A 4,843-nucleotide genomic window follows, 5' to 3' on the forward strand; every position below is an offset into this window, starting at 1 on the left:
GGTAAAAGGCAACCGGCTCGCTAAGTTGGGTAACCCTCACCCGGTTATTCAGCCCAAAGGAGGTTGATCCCCAAATGTCGTCCAAATAAGGACAATATATAACTGCAAAGTTTGAAAATTTCATCGGTAAATAAAAGTAGCAAATGCTGCTCATTTGGTGCCGGAAAAAAAATGAATTCTTGACTAGTCTTGTGTATGTGATGATCATCATAAATTCCCACTGCCTTAATTTGATTGTCCTAATGAAAAAGGAGGAAAATCGGAAAGAGACTTAAGTACAAAGGATAGTTAGAGAGGTATCCTAAAGGGGAGCTCAGGGTTTAAATGTTCTTGCAGAAACTCTTCGCGTCATGTGAATGCCGGACTAACACTCTCTTGATCAAAAGGAACAGATGTAACACCCCGTATTTTCTAATTTTAATTTAATGGGAAATTTAATTAATGATTAGAATTATTGGTGGTTTGTGGAAAATAAATTGGAAAAGAATGGTTTGTGGTACTGGGCCAGGTGTGATGTTAGTAAGAAGGAGGTGTTAAATTAGTAAAGCCCATTACTAATTTAATGTTATTTTTATAAAATAATAAGGAAATTGGGAAAAGAGAAGGTTAGAGGCAAAAGGGACAGAAGTCTGAGAACTGAAGAGTACGTGAAAGAGAGAAGAGCCAGAGGAGAAGAAGACCTTCGAAGATTCGACTCTGAGGTAAGGGGTGATTACTCTAATTATATGGTATTATGATTTTGATGATGATAGGATCGAATTAAGGAATTATAATCTCTATTTGGAATGTTAGGTTTTATGAAAATTCCAACACTGACATGTATGATTTGATGAATTGACTGCAATTGATGATGTAGTATTGTTACATGGTGTTATGGTATGTTGTTTGGGTATGAGAATCATGTATTTGGAGTATTTTGATGTCATTGGTGATCAATTTCGTAATGGTATGAGTGGGTATGAGTTTGGGATGCATAAAAGCCATAAAAATTATGTTTTTCAGCTACTGGGTTCGTGGGAACGGGTTCCCATATGGGAGGAACCGGGTTCCACTGTGTTAGAACGTTAAAAATGGCATTTTTGGGTCCAGGAACCGGTTCCCATGTGGGACGAACCGGGTTCCAGTACAAATTCCAGCAGCACGTTTTGAAAACTATTCTAACTTTAAAAGCTTCTAATTTTTGAACCGTAAGTCCGTTTTAGACGCCGTTTTGGACGTTGTTTCTTAAATTAAATACTCTATGATATAAAGTAAAGAAAACAACAATAACTTGATTTTATTTTGAAAATCTTGATTTATTTCGTTTATGGCGTGTTTTGTACATTGTGTGCATGATTTGGTTAACGTGACAATGTGGTGATGTTGTAATGATATAACTGTGATTTGACGTTATATGTGGTGTGAATTATATATGATGAATAGGTGATATGGACGTAAGGTCCGAGTTTTGTATTGTGTTTATAATATTTATTGGGTGATGTCTTACATGTAAGCGTGTGATATATTGTATGAATGCTAAAACTAATGCATGCTTATTGGTGATGAATTGGTGATGATAATGAGACGATGTGATACATCGGATTGGTGATGTTGTAAGCATGTTATATGTTGCATTCATTCGCATACATTTTTGGTGATGGATCCCGGTGATGAAATGGATCAAAATGGTGGGCATAATTCCCATTGTGTGGAATTTGTGCTGGTTAAACTGTATCTCGGTGATGAAAAAGATCAGTTGGATGGGTGTATCCCATGTATGGTACCACATGCATAAGAGTCTGCATGGTCTTGTATAAATTGTGACATGTCAGGATGAAATCCGGTGTTATGATTGTGTTGTGTTATTGTTGCATACTATTGACTTGTGCTTGTGATTGGTATGAATTGATTAATCTGAATATGCTAAGTAGGGTGGATAATTGCTTATGAAATTCTATATCTGATGATTTATAATGCTATTTAATTATGATGTAGTCTCACCCTTACTTTGATGATTTCAGATTGAAGTAGCGGCTTAAGCGATCGGTGAGGATGACTCGTAGAGTTTATCCGTTTATGTTGGGTCGTGTCAGTCATGCTCTGATCTTGTAACACTGGGGGTCGATAGTCTTAGAGTTACTCGATATACGTGTTGCCATTATTGGTTATGAATTATGTATCGTTGATTTGTTTGGATATGTTTCCTAGCATTGTTAAAATGAGTTCCGCTGTGCTAAATACATGTTTTGATATTTGGTTTAATTCTAATAAAGCATGACAATCGACTTGGCATTTTTATTTATTTTAATAATTGTAGCATCCTTGCTGTTTATTTACTCTGATTTTATTATATTTCCGCGGGGGTTTAGAAGGGTGTTACAATAGTGGTATCAGAGCAAGTCGGTCCGTCCGGCCAATTATCGAGTCAGTTGAGTTGCACGACAGTTGAATACTGTCGGCATATTATCCTTGGTACGCGACATGTGAGTGAATCACTGTCGGTATTTGGTTGTTTGTTGCAGAAGTTGGTCTGAAACAAGTGGGGGAGAAGCTTCGCTTCTCGGTTATGTTTCAGTTGTAAGATGATTGATTCAGTAGGCTGTTGTTGGCAACAGTGCAAGCGTTGTTGGAGTTTGTTGTTCCCGAATTGAAGGTGACTTGGAATTAAGATTGGACGGGTAATTGGGTTGGAACATCTTGAGGGAAGATGATTAGAGGTATTTGGTGATTAATTGTAGGAGAGGAAAATTAGGAAGTTGCAATGTATCAGCTCTGCTGAGGGGCTGCAAGGTTGTCAGTTGAGTAGCCGTGCGTCTCGGAAGAGGTTCAACTGCAAGTTTGCAAAGAGGATTGTTGTCGTAATGTTTCAGAAATCGCACTTCGGCAATGGGATGTGTTGCTCAAGTTATAAGAATGTTTGGAAGTGAAGAGATATGATAAGGGGCTGTTTGGAACATGATCGAGTTGAAAAGAATGAGTTTTGGAGTGAAATTTTCGTAAGCAAAACGCAGGAAAATTGCTGAATAGCTGCAGAACTTCGAAAATTCATAACTGGTGTTTTGGACAACCGATTTGAGTTCCGTTTGAAGCGTCGGAAAGCTAAAGAAATGAAATTTGTTATAAAAATGGTTACAGCAGCAGTAACATATTTAATTGTGGCAGGATGATGTTAGAAAGAGGTGAAGTTGCGGTTACGCATGCTCTTAGAACTAGACTTGTTTGTTGGTACGACACGGGATGTCAGTGTCAGAGTTGAACGGATTGAAGGAATAATTAAAAGGTTTGTTGAGAAGCAATTTTAGGAATTAAGTGTACCATTTGAGGAGTTTTGGAAATATCATTTAAGGTGTCGCTGCATGGTGTCAGTGTTGCAATTTCGAACAACGATTGGAAAATTCATGTCTTGAGATCCGAGTGTCTGATTTAAGTGTCGTTTGGGGCATTGCGAAGATGACTTAATAACCATGATATATGTTGTTATTTGATGTTTAAAACTTGTCTGAAATGTGTTCTCATTATAAAAACAGAGGCGTGGGAATTCTGGGTTGCTGGGAACCAGTTCCCAGATAGAGACAACCCGGTTCCCCATAGTAAAAATCAGAGATGAGTCATGGGAAGCAGCCAGGAACCGGTTCCTGTGTGGGAGGAACCGGGTTCTACTGTGTGTTTTTGGAAAATTGTTTTTACTTTAAAAACCCATAACTTTTGATCCTATGAAGAGATATTCTGAAGTCGGTTAAGGAAGCGCAAAACTTGTTGAATAGGAATGCCTACTACCGTGATTGTTTGAAACAAAATTGAGTAGAATGTGTTGTTGAGGAATAAGTTGATGAGATATTCGGTAATAAAGATGATTTGAGTACCGATGGATTTTAGTGATGAGTGAATTAGTAGAAAGGGTGAAATAAGTTTTAGTACGGTTGAAGTCGTATTTATGATGCCAAAGCAACGACATGTATAGGAGAAGAATTGTAGAGGATTTCTTACACCTATTGGAGTGAGGAGCAATTTGTTGAGATTCCGAGTGGAATGATACTTGAACGCAAAAGATGTCATGGGATTTAGAGTGAAACCACGAGTTATGAATGTTATCGCAGTCTTTTGCTAGAGGAGGATTTTGATTCAGAACGAGATAAATAGAAAGGTACGAGTATATTAGTGACTATGAAGTTTGGAAGTACTTAACAAGCGTGTGATGCTAAGTGACTATGAAGCGTTGTGTAAAACATTTGGACATTGGTGTCTCACCGACAAGATCCAATGAGAGGCGAGTGTGCGAGTTGTAAAGACTGAGAGTGAACTATTGGACTATGACGATGTTAATGAGTTTGAGTGCAAACTCGGAAAAGGACACTATTATGTAGTAACGACGGTTTATGCTTAAATGTGGTTGTCGCCTATCTATTGACAAATTGAGGACTTGATCACCCTTAATCTCTTGTTGATAGTAGACGGAATCATATAGATAGGATGAGCTTGTTTGTTACCTTAATGGTTTAGGATATGATGGATACTAAGCTGTGAGAATAATCACTCACCATGTTGTGTGAATTTATGAAGAAGTGGATATGAAAGAGTGCAATATATTGGACGGTGACTTAAGACGGGTAATCAGAATCGCGCAACGAAAGTGTGATGTGGAGTAGTGTTATGAGTATTACTCATGGGCAGTGAGGAATTAATATGTCAGGAGCCTACATAGAGGATGTGTATTAATCTATATGTTGGATTTATAATCTAGTAGATGAAAGGATGTCATTTCGGAGAATTAGTACTCTTTTAAAATAATTGTCGAGATGATGAGTATTTTATTGTGGATGTACTTAGTTAACGAGTATGTATTCAGCGAAGTTAAGGCGATGAG

The sequence above is a fragment of the Vicia villosa genome, linkage group LG3 (genome assembly GCF_029867415.1).
Source record: "Vicia villosa cultivar HV-30 ecotype Madison, WI linkage group LG3, Vvil1.0, whole genome shotgun sequence".
Taxonomy (NCBI): domain Eukaryota; kingdom Viridiplantae; phylum Streptophyta; class Magnoliopsida; order Fabales; family Fabaceae; genus Vicia; species Vicia villosa.